Consider the following 16,484-nt stretch of genomic DNA (forward strand, 5'->3'; position numbering starts at 1 on the left):
TTCATAGTGTAGTGGTCATCACGTCTGCTTCACACGCAGAAGTTCCTGGGTTCAATCCCCAGTGAAACCAATCTGTTTTTGGTGTTGAAGTAATTTCCTTTCGACTTGTAATATGTGAAATTCTTGGTTTCGTTGCCAAATGACAATACATTTTGGCTTCCATCACAAAGAGAACTACGATTTTGGGTTTCTTTTTTATTGACCATTTTAGCAGAAAACATAATCCAATATTATAAAAATCCTATTTGTTTCAAAATATATAGTTCCCATAAATACAAAAGCAAAAGACCAAACTATAGAGAAAAAAGTAGCACATTCAATATAAACTTCAATTTAAGCAAAATCCCTTTGTAGGAATAAAACTGGTAAAATATGTAATAATAATTGTAAATGTTTCATTAACCAAAAATACTTTCCTTCAGCAATAAAATGGCCCCGTCAGTAACAATTCTGCTCTGCTAGCCAATACACAGCAACTTTTCGTCAGGTTTCATAGTGTAGTGGTCATCACGTCTGCTTAACACGCAGAAGGTCCTGGGTTCATTCCCCAGTGAAACCAATATGTTCTTAGTGTTGAAATAATACGCTATCCAACTACAATAAATGAAGTTCTCGGCTTTGTTGCCGAATGACGGGATGTTTTGGCTTCCATCACAAACAGAACTACAAATTATTTTTTTTTTTCCCCTGGCGGTCGAAACTCGTCTCTAAATGCCATTACTTTGCAGGATTTCACAGGTTTCATAGTGGAGTCGTCATCACGTCTACTTCACACGCAGAAGGTCCAGGGTTCAATCCCCAGTAAAATCAAGCCGTTTTCACTGTTGAAGTAATTTGCTATCAACCTGTAACATATGAAATTCTTTGTTTTGTTGCCAACTGATAATATATTTCGGCTTCCATCACCAAGAGAACTACGATTTTGGGTTTCTTTTTTATTGACCATTTTAGCAGAAAACATAATCCCATATTATAAAAATCCTGTTTGTTTCAAAATATATAGTTCCTTTAAATACAAAAGCAAACAACTAAACTATGTGGAAAAAAGTAACACATTCAATGTAAACTTCCTTTTAAGCAAAATCCCTTTGTAGGAATAAAACTGGTAAAATATGTAATAAAAATTGTAAATGTTTCATTAACCAAAAATACTTTCCTTCAGCAATAAAAAGGCCCCGTCAGTCACAATTCTGCTCTGATAGCCAATACACAGTAACTTTCCATCAGGTTTCATAGAGTAGTGGTCATCACATCTGCTTAACACGCAGAAGGTCCTGCGTTCAATCCCCAGTAAAACCAATCTGTTCTTGGTGTTGAAATAATACTCAATTAAACTACAATATATGAAGTTCTTGGCTTTGTTGCCGAATGATGGGATGTTTTGGCTTCCATCCCCTACAGAGCTACGAATTTGTTTTTTTTTTTCCCTGGCGGTCAAAACTCATCTCTAATTGCCATTACTTTGCAGAATTACAAAAGTTTCGTAGTGTAGTGGTCATCACGTCTGCTTCACACGCAGAAGGTCCTGGGTTCAATCCCCAGTGAAACCCATGTGTTCTTGGTGTTGAGATAATCCCCTATCAACCTGCAGTATATAAAGTTCTTGGCTTTGTTGCCGAATAACGGTTTGTTTTAGCTTCCATCACCAACAGAGCTACGAATTTGTTTTTTTTCCCCTGGCGGTCAAAACTCGTCTCTAATTGCCATTACTTTGCAGGATTTCAAAGGTTTCATATTGTAGTGGTCATCACGTCTGCTTCACACGCAGAAGGTCCTGGGTTCAATCCCCAGTGAAACCAATCTGTTTTTGGTGTTGAAGTAATTTCCTATCGACTTGTAATATGTGAAATTCTTGGTTTCGTTGCCAAATGACAATACATTTTGGCTACCATCACAAAGAGAACTACGATTTTGGGTTTCTTTTTTATTGACCATTTTAGCAGAAAACATAATCCCATATTATAAAAATCCTATTTGTTTCAAAATATATAGTTCCCATAAATACAAAAACAAAAGACCAAACTAGGGAGAAAAAAGTAACACATTCAATATAAACTTCAATTTAAGCAAAATCCCTTTGTAGGAAGAAAACTGGTAAAATATGTAATAATAATTGTAAATGTTTCATTAACCAAAAATACTTTCCTTCAGCAATAAAAAGGCCCCGTCTGTCACAATTCTGCTCTGCTAGCCAATACACAGTAACTTTTCGTCAGGTTTCATAGTGTAGTGGTCATCATTTCTGCTTAACACGCAGAAGGTCCTGGGTTCAATCCCCAGTGAAACCAATCTGTTCTTAGTGTTGAAATAGTACGCTATCCAACTCCAATATATGAAGTTCTCGGCTTTGTTGCCGAATGACGGGATGTTTTGGCTTCCATCACAAACAGAACTACAAATTTATTTTTTTTTCCCCTGGCGGTCAAAACTCGTCTCTAAATGCCATTACTTTGCAGGATTTCACAGGTTTCATAGTGAAGTCGTCATCACGTCTACTTCACATGCAGAAGGTCCTGGGTTCAATCCCCAGTAAAAACAAGCCGTTTTCGCTGTTGAAGTTATTTGCTATCAACCTGTAACATATGAAATTCTTTGTTTTGTTGCCAACTGATAATATATTTTAACTTCCATCACCAAGAGAACTACGAATTTGGGTTTCTTTTTTATTGACCATTTTAGCAGAAAACATAATCCCATATTATAAAAATCCTGTTTGTTTCAAAATATATAGTTCCTTTAAATACAAAAGCAAACAACTAAACTATGTGGAAAAAAGTAACACATTCAATGTAAACTTCCTTTTAAGCAAAATCCCTTTGTAGGAATAAAACTGGTAAAATATGTAATAAAAATTGAAAATGTTTCATTAACCAAAAATACTTTCCTTCAGCAATAAAAAGGCCCCGTCAGTCACAATTCTGCTCTGCTAGCCAATACACAGTAACTTTCCATCAGGTTTCATAGAGTAGTGGTCATCACGTCTGCTTAAAACGCAGAAGGTCCTGCGTTCATTCCCCAGTAAAACCATTCTGTTCTTGGTGTTGAAATAATACTCAAATAAACTACAATATATAAAGTGCTTGGCTTTGTTGCCGAATGATGGAATGTTTTGGCTTCCATCCCCAACAGAGCTACGAATTTGTTTTTTTTTTTTCCCTGGCGGTCAAAACTCGTCTCTAATTGCCATTACTTTGCAGGCTTTCAAAGGTTTCATAGTGTAGTGGAAATCACGTCTGCTTTACACGCAGAAGGTCCTGGATTCAATCCCCAGTGAAACCCATGTGTTCTCGGTGTTGAAATAATCCCCTATCAACCTGCAGTATATAAAGTTCTTGGCTTTGTTGCCGATTAACGGGATGTTTTAGCTTCCATCACCAACAGAGCTACGAATTTGTTTTTTTTCCCCTGGCGGTCAAAACTCGTCTCTAATTGCCATTACTTTGCAGGATTTCGAAGGTTTCATATTGTAGTGGTCATCACGTCTGCTTCACACGCAGAAGGTCCTGGGTTCAATCCCCAGTGAAACCAATCTGTTTTTGGTGTTGAAGTAATTTCCTATCGACTTGTAATATGTGAAATTCTTGGTTTCGTTGCCAAATGACAATACATTTTGGCTTCCATCACAAAGAGAACTACGATTTTGGGTTTCTTTTTTATTGACCATTTTAGCAGAAAACATAATCCCATATTATAAAAATCCTATTTGTTTCAAAATATATAGTTCCCAAAAATACAAAAGAAAAAAAAAACTATGGAGAAAAAAGTAACACATTCAATATAAACTTCAATTTAAGCAAAATCCCTTTGTAGGAAGAAAACTGGTAAAATATGTAATAATAATTGTAATTGTTTCATTAACCAAAAATACTTTCCTTCAGCAATAAAAAAAGGCCCCGTCTGTCACAATTCTGCTCTGCTAGCCAATACACAGTAACTTTTCGTCAGGGTTCATAGTGTAGTGGTCATCATTTCTGCTTAACACGCAGAAGGTCCTGGGTTCAATCCCCAGTGAAACCAATCTGTTCTTAGTGTTGAAATAGTACGCTATCCAACTCCAATATATGAAGTTCTCGGCTTTGTTGACGAATGACGGGATGTTTTGGCTTCCATCACAAACAGAACTACAAATTTTTTTTTTTTTTTCCCCTGGCGGTCAAAACTCGTCTCTAAATGCCATTACTTTGCAGGATTTCACAGGTTTCATAGTGAAGTCGTCATCACGTCTACTTCACATGCAGAAGGTCCTGGGTTCAATCCCCAGTAAAAACAAGCCATTTTCGCTGTTGAAGTAATTTGCTATCAACCTGTAACATATGAAATTCTTTGTTTTGTTGCCAACTGATAATATATTTTGGCTTCCATCACCAAGAGAACTACGAATTTGGGTTTCTTTTTTATTGACCATTTTAGCAGAAAACATAATCCCATATTATAAAAATCCTGTTTGTTTCAAAATATATAGTTCCTTTAAATACAAAAGCAAACAACTAAACTATGTGGAAAAAAGTAACACATTCAATGTAATCTTCCTTTTAAGCAAAATCCCTTTGTAGGAATAAAACTGGTAAAATATGTAAAAAAAATTGTAAATGTTACATTAACCAAAAATACTTTCCTTCAGCAATAAAAAGTCCCCGTCAGTCACAATTCTGCTCTGCTAGCCAATACACAGTAACTTTCCATCAGGTTTCATAGAGTAGTGGTCATCATGTCTGCTTAACACGCAGAAGGTCCTACGTTCAATCCCCAGTAAAACCGATCTGTTCTTGGTGTTGAAATAATACTCAATTAAACTACAATATATGAAGTTCTTGGCATTGTTGACGAATGATGGGATGTTTTGGCTTCCATCCCCAACAGAGCTACGAATTTGTTTTTTTTTTCCCTGGCGGTCAAAACTCGTCTCTAATTGCCATTACTTTGCAGCCTTTCAAAGGTTTCATAGTGTAGTGGAAATCACGTCTGCTTTACACGCAGAAGGTCCTGGGTTCAATCCCCAGTGAAACCCATGTGTTCTTGATGTTGAAATAATCCCCTATCAACCTGCAGTATTTAAAGTTCTTGGCTTTGTTGCTGAATAACTGGATGTTTTAGCTTCCATCACCAACAGAGCTACGATTTTGTTTTTTTTTCCCCTGGCGGTCAAAACTCGTCTCTAATTGCCATTACTTTGCTGGATTTCAAAGGTTTCATAGTGTAGTGGTCATCATGTCTGCTTCACACGCAGAAGGTCCTGGGTTCAATCCCCAGTGAAACCAAACTGTTTGTGGTGTTGAAGTAATTTCCTATCGACTTGTAATATGTGAAATTCTTGGTTTCGTTGCCAAATGACAATACATTTTGGCTTCCATCACAAAGAGAACTACGATTTTGGGTTTCTTTTTTAATGACCATTTTAGCAGAAAACATAATCCCATATTATAAAAATCCTATTTGTTTCAAAATATATAGTTCCCATAAATACAAAAGCAAAATACCAAACTATGGAGAAAAAAGTAACACATTCAATATAAACTTCAATTTAAGCAAAATCCCTTTGTAGGAATAAAACTGGTAAAACATGTAATAATAATTGTAAATGTTTCATTAACCAAAAATACTTTCCTTCAGCAATAAAAAGGCCCCGTCAGTCACAATTCTGCTCTGCTAGCCAATACACAGTAACTTTTCGTCAGGTTTCATAGTGTAGTGGTTATCACGTCTGCTTAACACGCAGAAGGTCCTGGGTTCCATCCCCAGTAAAACCAATCTGTTCTTGGTGTTGAAATAATACTCAATTAAACTACAATATATGAAGTTCTAGGCTTCGTTGCCAAATGATGGGATGTTTTGGCTTCCATCCCCAACAAAGCTACGAATTTGTTTTTTTTTTTTTTCCCTGGTGGTCAAAACTCGTCTCTAATTGCCATTACTTTGCAGGCTTTCAAAGGTTTCATAGTGTAGTGGAAATCACGTCTGCTTTACACGCAGAAGGTCCTGGATTCAATCCACAGTGAAACCAATGTGTTCTTGGTGTTGAAATAATCCCCTATCAACCTGCAGTATATAAAGTTCTTGGCTTTGTTGCCGAATAACGGGATGTTTTAGCTTCCATCACCAACAGAGCTACGAATTTGTTTTTTTTCCCCTGGCGGTCAAAACTCGTCTCTAATTGCCATTACTTTGCAGGATTTTAAAGGTTTCATAGTGTAGAGGTCATCACGTCTGCTTCACACGCAGAAGGTCCTGGGTTCAATCCCCAGTGAAACCAATCTGTTTTTGGTGTTGAAGTAATTTCCTATCGACTTGTAATATGTGAAATTCTTGGTTTCGTTGCCAAATGACAATACATTTTGGCTTCCATCACAAAGAGAACTACGATTTTGGGTTTCTTTTTTATTGACCATTTTAGCAGAAAACATAATCCCATATTATAAAAATCCTATTTGTTTCAAAATATATAGTTCCCATAAATACAAAAGCAAAAGACCAAACTATGGAGAAAAAAGTAACACATTCAATATAAACTTCAATTTAAGCAAAATCCCTTTCTAGGAATAAAACTGGTAAAATATGTAATAATTGTAAATGTTTCATTAACCAAAAATACTTTCCTTCAGTAATAAAAAGGCCCCGTCAGTCACAATTCTGCTCTGCTAGCCAATACACAGTAACTTTTTGTCAGGTTTCATAATGTAGTGGTCATCACGTCTGCTTAACACGCAGAAGGTCCTGGGTTCAATCCCCAGTGAAACCAATCTGTTCTTAGTGTTGAAATAATACGCTATCCAACTACAATATATGAAGTTTTCGGCATTGTTGCCGAATGACGGTATGTTTTGGCTTCCATCACAAACAGAACTACAAATTATTTTTTTTTTTTCCCCTGGCTGTCAAAACTCGTCTCTAAATGCCATTACTTTGAAGGATTTCACAGGTTTCATAGTGGAGTGGTCGTCACGTCTACTTCACCTGCAGAAGGTTCTGGGTTCAATCCCCAGTAAAAACAAGCCGTTTTCGCTGTTGAAGTAATTTGCTATCAACCTGTTATATATGAACTTCTTGGTTTTGTTGCCAACTGATAATATATTTTGGCTTCCCTCACCAAGAGAGCTACGATTTTGGGTTTCTTTTTTATTGACCATTTTAGCAGAAAACATAATCCCATATTATAAAAATCCTGTTTGTTTCAAAATATATAGTTCCTTTAAATACAAAAGCAAACAACTAAACTATGTGGAAAAAAGTAACACATTCAATGTAAACTTCCTTTTAAGCAAAATCCCTTTGTAGGAATAAAACTGGTAAAATATGTAATAAAAATTGTAAATGTTTCATTAACCAAAAATACTTTCCTTCAGCAATAAAAAGGCCCCGTCAGTCACAATTCTGCTCTGCTAGCCAATACACAGTAACTTTCCATCAGGTTTCATAGAGTAGTGGTCATCGCGTCTGCTTAACGCGCAGACGGTCCTGCGTTCAATCCCCAGTAAAACCAATCTGTTCTTGGTGTTGAAATAATACTCAATTAAACTACAATATATGAAGTTCTTGGCTTTGTTGCCGAATGATGGGAAGTAATTTGCTATCAACCTGTAACATATGAAATTCTTTCTTTTGTTGCCAACTGATAATAATATATTTTGACTTCCATCACCAAGAGAACTACGATTTTGGGTTTCTTTTTTGTTGACCATTTTAGCAGAAAACATAATCCCATATTATAAAAATTCTGTTTGTTTCAAATATATAGTTCCTTTAAATACAAAAGCAAACAACTAAACTATGTGGAAAAAAGTAACCCATTCAATGTAAACTTCCTTTTAAGCAAAATCCCTTTGTAGGAATAAAACTGGTAAAATATGTAATAAAAATTGTAAATGTTTCATTAACCAAAAATACTTTCATTCAGCAATAAAAAGGCCCCGTCAGTCACAATTCTGCTCTGCTAGCCAATACACAGTAACTTTCCATCAGGTTTCATAGAGTAGTGGTCATCACGTCTGCTTAACCCGCAGAAGGGCCTTCGTTCAATCCCCAGTAAAACCAATCTGTTCTTGGTGTAGAAATAATACTCAATTAAACTACAATATATGAAGTTCTTGGCTTTGTTGCCGAAGGATGGAATGTTTTGGCTTCCATCCCCAACAGAGCAACGAATTAGTTTTTTTTTTCCCTGGCGGTCATCACAAAGAGAACTACGATTTTGGGTTTCTTTTTTATTGACCATTTTAGCAGAAAACATAATCCCATATTATAAAAATCCTACTTGTTTCAAAATATGTAGTCCCCATAAATACAAAAGCAAAAGACCAAACTATGGAGAAAAAAGTAACACATTCAATATAAACTTCAATTTAAGCAAAATCCCTTTGTAGGAATAAAACTGGTAAAATATGTAATAATAATTGTAAATGTTTCATTAACCAAAAATACTTTCCTTCAGCAATAAAAAGGCCCCGTCAGTCACAATTCTGCTCTGCTAGCTAATACACAGTAACTTTTCGCCAGGTTTCATAGTGTAGTGGTCATCATTTCTGCTTAACACGCAGAAGGTCCTGGGTTCAATCCCCAGTGAAACCAATCTGTTCTTAGTGTTGAAATAATGCGCTATCCAACTCCAATATATGAAGTTCTCGGCTTTGTTGCCGAATGACGGTATGTTTTGGCTTCCATCACAAACAGAACTACAAGTTATTTTTTTTTTCCCCTGGCGGTCAAAACTCGTCTCTAAATTCCATTACTTTGCAGGATTTCACAGGTTTCATAGTGTAGTCGTCATCACATCTACTTCACACGCAGAAGGTCCTGGGTTCAATCCCCAGTAAAAACAAGCCATTTTCGCTGTTGAAGTAATTTGCTATCAACCTGTAACATATGAAATTCTTTGTTTTGTTGCCAACTGATAATATATTTTGGCTTCCATCACCAAGAGAACTACGATTTTGGGTTTCTTTTTTATTGACCATTTTAGCATAAAACATAATCCCATATTATAAAAATCCTGTTTGTTTCAAAATATATAGTTCCTTTAAATACAAAAGCAAACAACTAAACTATGTGGAAAAAGTAACATATTCAATGTAAACTTCCTTTTAAGCAAAATCCCTTTGTAGGAATAAAACTGGTAAAATATGTAATAAAAATTGTAAATGTTTCATTAACAAAAAATACTTTCCTTCAGCAATAAAAAGGCCCCGTCAGTGACAATTCTGCTCTGCTAGCCAATACACAGTAACTTTCCATCAGGTTTCATAGAGTAGTGGTCATCACGTCTGCTTAACACGCAGAAGGTCCTGCGTTCAATCCCCAGTAAAACCAATCTGTTCTTGGTGTTGAAATAATACTCAATTAAACTACAATATATGAAGTTCTTGGCTTTGTTGCCGAATAACGGGATGTTTTATCTTCCATCACCAACAGAGCTACGAATTTGTTTTTTTAACCCTGGCGGTCAAAACTTGTCTCTAATTGCCATTACTTTGCAGGCTTTCAAAGGTTTCATAGTGTAGTGGTCATTGCGTCTGCTTCACACGCAGAAGGTCCTGGGTTCAATCACCAGTGAAACCAATCTGTTTTTGGTGTTAAAGTAATTTCCTATCGACTTGTAATATGTAAAATTCTTGGTTTCGTTGCCAAATGACAATACATTTTGGCTTCCATCACAAAGAGAACTACGATTTTGGGTTTCTTTTTTATTGACCATTTTAGCAGAAAACATAATCCCATATTATAAAAATCCTGTTTGTTTCAAAATATATAGTTCCTTTAAATACAAAAGCAAACAACTAAACTATGTGGAAAAAACTAACACATTCAATGTAAACTTCCTTTTAAGCAAAATCCCTTTGTAGGAATAAAACTGGTAAAATATGTAAAAAAATTGTAAATGTTACATTAACCAAAAATACTTTCCTTCAGCAATAAAAAGTCCCCGTCAGTCACAATTCTGCTCTGCTAGCCAATACACAGTAACTTTCCATCAGGTTTCATAGAGTAGTGGTCATCATGTCTGCTTAACACGCAGAAGGTCCTACGTTCAATCCCCAGTAAAACCGATCTGTTCTTGGTGTTGAAATAATACTCAATTAAACTACAATATATGAAGTTCTTGGCTTTGTTGACGAATGATGGGATGTTTTGGCTTCCATCCCCAACAGAGCTACGAATTTGTTTTTTTTTTCCCTGGCGGTCAAAACTCGTCTCTGATTGCCATTACTTTGCAGCCTTTCAAAGGTTTCATAGTGTAGTGGAAATCACGTCTGCTTTACACGCAGAAGGTCCTGGGTTCAATCCCCAGTGAAACCCATGTGTTCTTGATGTTGAAATAATCCCCTATCAACCTGCAGTATTTAAAGGTCTTGGCTTTGTTGCTGAATAACTGGATGTTTTAGCTTCCATCACCAACAGAGCTACGATTTTGTTTTTTTTTCCCCTGGCGGTCAAAACTCGTCTCTAATTGCCATTACTTTGCTGGATTTCAAAGGTTTCATAGTGTAGTGGTCATCATGTCTGCTTCACACGCAGAAGGTCCTGGGTTCAATCCCCAGTGAAACCAAACTGTTTGTGGTGTTGAAGTAATTTCCTATCGACTTGTAATATGTGAAATTCTTGGTTTCGTTGCCAAATGACAATACATTTTGGCTTCCATCACAAAGAGAACTACGATTTTGGGTTTCTTTTTTAATGACCATTTTAGCAGAAAACATAATCCCATATTATAAAAATCCTATTTGTTTCAAAATATATAGTTCCCATAAATACAAAAGCAAAAGACCAAACTATGGAGAAAAAAGTAATACATTCAATATAAACTTCAATTTAAGCAAAATCCCTTTGTAGGAATAAAACTGGTAAAACATGTAATAATAATTGTAAATGTTTCATTAACCAAAAATACTTTCCTTCAGCAATAAAAAGGCCCCGTCAGTCACAATTCTGCTCTGCTAGCCAATACACAGTAACTTTTCGTCAGGTTTCATAGTGTAGTGGTTATCACGTCTGCTTAACACGCAGAAGGTCCTGGGTTCCATCCCCAGTAAAACCAATCTGTTCTTGGTGTTGAAATAATACTCAATTAAACTACAATATATGAAGTTCTAGGCTTCGTTGCCAAATGATGGGATGTTTTGGCTTCCATCCCCAAAAAGCTACGAATTTGTTTTTTTTTTTTTCCCTGGAGGTCAAAACTCGTCTCTAATTGCCATTACTTTGCAGGCTTTCAAAGGTTTCATAGTGTAGTGGAAATCACGTCTGCTTTACACGCAGAAGGTCCTGGATTCAATCCACAGTGAAACCAATGTGTTCTTGGTGTTGAAATAATCCCCTATCAACCTGCAGTATATAAAGTTCTTGGCTTTGTTGCCGAATAACGGGATGTTTTAGCTTCCATCACCAACAGAGCTACGAATTTGTTTTTTTTCCCCTGGCGGTCAAAACTCGTCTCTAATTGCCATTACTTTGCAGGATTTTAAAGGTTTCATAGTGTAGAGGTCATCACGTCTGCTTCACACGCAGAAGGTCCTGGGTTCAATCCCCAGTGAAACCAATCTGTTTTTGGTGTTGAAGTAATTTCCTATCGACTTGTAATATGTGAAATTCTTGGTTTCGTTGCCAAATGACAATACATTTTGGCTTCCATCACAAAGAGAACTACGATTTTGGGTTTCTTTTTTATTGACCATTTTAGCAGAAAACATAATCCCATATTATAAAAATCCTATTTGTTTCAAAATATATAGTTCCCATAAATACAAAAGCAAAAGACCAAACTATGGAGAAAAAAGTAACACATTCAATATAAACTTCAATTTAAGCAAAATCCCTTTCTAGGAATAAAACTGGTAAAATATGTAATAATTGTAAATGTTTCATTAACCAAAAATACTTTCCTTCAGCAATAAAAAGGCCCCGTCAGTCACAATTCTGCTCTGCTAGCCAATACACAGTAACTTTTTGTCAGGTTTCATAATGTAGTGGTCATCACGTCTGCTTAACACGCAGAAGGTCCTGGGTTCAATCCCCAGTGAAACCAATCTGTTCTTAGTGTTGAAATAATACGCTATCCAACTACAATATATGAAGTTTTCGGCATTGTTGCCGAATGACGGTATGTTTTGGCTTCCATCACAAACAGAACTACAAATTATTTTTTTTTTTTCCCCTGGCTGTCAAAACTCGTCTCTAAATGCCATTACTTTGAAGGATTTCACAGGTTTCATAGTGGAGTGGTCGTCACGTCTACTTCACCTGCAGAAGGTTCTGGGTTCAATCCCCAGTAAAAACAAGCTGTTTTCGCTGTTGAAGTAATTTGCTATCAACCTGTTATATATAAACTTCTTGGTTTTGTTGCCAACTGATAATATATTTTGGCTTCCCTCACCAAGAGAGCTACGATTTTGGGTTTCTTTTTTATTGACCATTTTAGCAGAAAACATAATCCCATATTATAAAAATCCTGTTTGTTTCAAAATATATAGTTCCTTTAAATACAAAAGCAAACAACTAAACTATGTGGAAAAAAGTAACACATTCAATGTAAACTTCCTTTTAAGCAAAATCCCTTTGTAGGAATAAAACTGGTAAAATATGTAATAAAAATTGTAAATGTTTCATTAACCAAAAATACTTTCCTTCAGCAATAAAAAGGCCCCGTCAGTCACAATTCTGCTCTGCTAGCCAATACACAGTAACTTTCCATCAGGTTTCATAGAGTAGTGGTCATCGCGTCTGCTTAACGCGCAGACGGTCCTGCGTTCAATCCCCAGTAAAACCAATCTGTTCTTGGTGTTGAAATAATACTCAATTAAACTACAATATATGAAGTTCTTGGCTTTGTTGCCGAATGATGGGAAGTAATTTGCTATCAACCTGTAACATATGAAATTCTTTCTTTTGTTGCCAACTGATAATAATATATTTTGACTTCCATCACCAAGAGAACTACGATTTTGGGTTTCTTTTTTGTTGACCATTTTAGCAGAAAACATAATCCCATATTATAAAAATTCTGTTTGTTTCAAATATATAGTTCCTTTAAATACAAAAGCAAACAACTAAACTATGTGGAAAAAAGTAACCCATTCAATGTAAACTTCCTTTTAAGCAAAATCCCTTTGTAGGAATAAAACTGGTAAAATATGTAATAAAAATTGTAAATGTTTCATTAACCAAAAATACTTTCCTTCAGCAATAAAAAGGCCCCGTCAGTCACAATTCTGCTCTACTAGCCAATACACAGTAACTTTCCATCAGGTTTCATAGAGTAGTGGTCATCACGTCTGCTTAACACGCAGAAGGTCCTTCGTTCAATCCCCAGTAAAACCAATCTGTTCTTGGTGTAGAAATAATACTCAATTAAACTACAATATATGAAGTTCTTGGCTTTGTTGCCGAAGGATGGAATGTTTTGGCTTCCATCCCCAACAGAGCAATGAATTAGTTTTTTTTTTCCCTGGCGGTCATCACAAAGAGAACTACGATTTTGGGTTTCTTTTTTATTGACCATTTTAGCAGAAAACATAATCCCATATTATAAAAATCCTACTTGTTTCAAAATATGTAGTTCCCATAAATACAAAAGCAAAAGACCAAACTATGGAGAAAAAAGTAACACATTCAATATAAACTTCAATTTAAGCAAAATCCCTTTGTAGGAATAAAACTGGTAAAATATGTAATAATAATTGTAAATGTTTCATTAACCAAAAATACTTTCCTTCAGCAATAAAAAGGCCCCGTCAGTCACAATTCTGCTCTGCTAGCTAATACACAGTAACTTTTCGCCAGGTTTCATAGTGTAGTGGTCATCATTTCTGCTTAACACGCAGAAGGTCCTGGGTTCAATCCCCAGTGAAACCAATCTGTTCTTAGTGTTGAAATAATGCGCTATCCAACTCCAATATATGAAGTTCTCGGCTTTGTTGCCGAATGACGGTATGTTTTGGCTTCCATCACAAACAGAACTACAAATTATTATTTTTTTTCCCCTGGCGGTCAAAACTCGTCTCTAAATTCCATTACTTTGCAGGATTTCACAGGTTTCATAGTGTAGTCGTCATCACATCTACTTCACACGCAGAAGGTCCTGGGTTCAATCCCCAGTAAAAACAGGCCATTTTTTCTGTTGAAGTAATTTGCTATCAACCTGTAACATATGAAATTCTTTGTTTTGTTGCCAACTGATAATATATTTTGGCTTCCATCACCAAGAGAACTACGATTTTGGGTTTCTTTTTTATTGACCATTTTAGCATAAAACATAATCCCATATTATAAAAATCCTGTTTGTTTCAAAATATATAGTTCCTTTAAATACAAAAGCAAACAACTAAACTATGTGGAAAAAGTAACACATTCAATGTAAACTTCCTTTTAAGCAAAATCCCTTTGTAGGAATAAAACTGGTAAAATATGTAATAAAAATTGTAAATGTTTCATTAACAAAAAATACTTTCCTTCAGCAATAAAAAGGCCCCGTCAGTGACAATTCTGCTCTGCTAGCCAATACACAGTAACTTTCCATCAGGTTTCATAGAGTAGTGGTCATCACGTCTGCTTAACACGCAGAAGGTCCTGCGTTCAATCACCAGTAAAACCAATCTGTTCTTGGTGTTGAAATAATACTCAGTTAAACTACAATATATGAAGTTCTTGGCTTTGTTGCCGAATAACGGGATGTTTTAGCTTCCATCACCAACAGAGCTACGAATTTGTTTTTTTTCCCCTGGCAGTCAAAACTTGTCTCTAATTGCCATTACTTTGCAGGCTTTCAAAGGTTTCATAGTGTAGTGGTCATCACGTCTGCTTCACACGCAGCAGGTCCTGGGTTCAATCACCAGTGAAACCAATTTGTTTTTGGTGTTAAAGTAATTTCCTATCGACTTGTAATATGTAAAATTCTTGGTTTCGTTGCCAAATGACAATACATTTTGGCTTCCATCACAAAGAGAACTACGATTTTGGGTTTCTTTTTTATTGACCATTTTAGCAGAAAACATAATCCCATATTATAAAAATCCTGTTTGTTTCAAAATATATAGTTCCTTTAAATACAAAAGCAAACAACTAAACTATGTGGAAAAAACTAACACATTCAATGTAAACTTCCTTTTAAGCAAAATTCCTTTGTAGGAATAAAACTGGTAAAATATGTAATAAAAATTGTAAATGTTTCATTAACAAAAAATACTTTCTTCAGCAATAAAAAGGCAACGTCAGTCACAATTCTGCTCTGCTAGCCAATACTCAGTAACTTTCCATCAGGTTTCATAGAGTAGTGGTCATCACGTCTGCTTAACGCGCAGAAGGTCCTGTGTTCAATCCCCAGTAAAACCAATCTGTTCTTGGTGTTGAAATAATACTCAATTAAACTACAATATATGAAGTTCTTGGCTTTGTTGCCGAATGATGGGATGTTTTGGCTTCCATCCCGAACAGGGCTACGAATTTGTTTTTTTTTTCCCTGGCGGTCAAAACTCGTCTCTAATTGCCATTACTTTGCAGGTTTTCAAAGGTTTCATAGTGTAGTGGAAATCACGTCTGCTTTACACGCAGAAGGTCCTGGGTTCAATCCCCAGTGAAACCCATGTGTTCTTGGTGTTGAAATAATCCCCTATCAACCTGCAGTATATAAAGTTCTTGGCTTTGTTGCCGAATAACGGGATGTTTTAGCTTCCATCACCAACAGAGCTACGAATTTGTTTTTTTTTCCCTGGCGGTCAAAACTCGTCTCTAATTGCCATTACTTTGCAGAATTACAAAGGTTTCGTAGTGTAGTGGTCATCACGTCTGCTTCACATGCAGAAGGTCCTGGGTTCAATCCCCAGTGAAACCAATCTGTTTTTGGTGTTGAAGTAATTTCCTATCGACTTGTAATATGTGAAATTCTTGGTTTCGTTGCCAAATGACAATACATTTTGGCTTCCATCACAAAGAGACCTACGATTTTGGGTTTCTTTATTATTGACCATTTTAGCAGAAAACATAATCCCATATTATAAAAATCCTATTTGTTTCAAAATATATAGTTCCCATAAATACAAAAGCAAAAGACCAAACTATGGAGAAAAAAGTAACACATTCAATATAAACTTCAATTTAAGCAAAATCCCTTTGTAGGAATAAAACTGGTAAAATATGTAATAATAATTGTAAATGTTTCATTAACCAAAAATACTTTCCTTCAGCAATAAAAAGGCCCCATCAGTCACAATTCTGCTCTGCTAGCCAAATACACAGTAACTTTTTGTCAGGTTTCATAGTATAGTGGTCATCACGTCTGCTTAACACGCAGAAGGTCCTGGGTTCAATCCCCAGTGAAACCAATCTATTCTTAGTGTTGAAATAATACGCTATCCAACTACAATATATGAAGTTCTCGGTTTTGTTGTTGAATGACGGGATGTTTTGGCTTCCATCACAAACAGAACTACAAATTATTATTTTTTTTCCCCTGGCGGTCAAAACTCGTCTCTAAATGCCATTACTTTGCAGGATTTCACAGG

The 16,484-nt window shown here is 35.8% G+C and overlaps 7 non-coding genes across 7 annotated transcripts; all 7 read left to right on the plus strand.

The window, feature by feature from the left end:
* Positions 1 to 2,215: 2,215 nt before the first annotated feature.
* On the plus strand, positions 2,216 to 2,288 carry TRNAV-AAC (transfer RNA valine (anticodon AAC)). The gene has a single exon. It is a non-coding gene; the product is annotated as a tRNA-Val (tRNA).
* A 2,647-nt stretch (positions 2,289 to 4,935) lies between these two features.
* Positions 4,936 to 5,008, plus strand: TRNAV-UAC (transfer RNA valine (anticodon UAC)). The gene has a single exon. It is a non-coding gene; the product is annotated as a tRNA-Val (tRNA).
* A 3,481-nt stretch (positions 5,009 to 8,489) lies between these two features.
* TRNAV-AAC (transfer RNA valine (anticodon AAC)) lies at positions 8,490 to 8,562 on the plus strand. The gene has a single exon. It is a non-coding gene; the product is annotated as a tRNA-Val (tRNA).
* Positions 8,563 to 10,214: 1,652 nt separating this feature from the next.
* Positions 10,215 to 10,287, plus strand: TRNAV-UAC (transfer RNA valine (anticodon UAC)). The gene has a single exon. It is a non-coding gene; the product is annotated as a tRNA-Val (tRNA).
* A 3,479-nt stretch (positions 10,288 to 13,766) lies between these two features.
* On the plus strand, positions 13,767 to 13,839 carry TRNAV-AAC (transfer RNA valine (anticodon AAC)). Its single transcript has one exon. It is a non-coding gene; the product is annotated as a tRNA-Val (tRNA).
* A 1,653-nt stretch (positions 13,840 to 15,492) lies between these two features.
* TRNAV-UAC (transfer RNA valine (anticodon UAC)) lies at positions 15,493 to 15,565 on the plus strand. The gene has a single exon. It is a non-coding gene; the product is annotated as a tRNA-Val (tRNA).
* A 666-nt stretch (positions 15,566 to 16,231) lies between these two features.
* TRNAV-AAC (transfer RNA valine (anticodon AAC)) lies at positions 16,232 to 16,304 on the plus strand. The gene has a single exon. It is a non-coding gene; the product is annotated as a tRNA-Val (tRNA).
* The last annotated feature ends 180 nt before the right edge of the window (positions 16,305 to 16,484 follow it).

Source organism: Anomaloglossus baeobatrachus, chromosome 2 (assembly GCF_048569485.1).
Source record: "Anomaloglossus baeobatrachus isolate aAnoBae1 chromosome 2, aAnoBae1.hap1, whole genome shotgun sequence".
NCBI classification, from domain to species: domain Eukaryota; kingdom Metazoa; phylum Chordata; class Amphibia; order Anura; family Aromobatidae; genus Anomaloglossus; species Anomaloglossus baeobatrachus.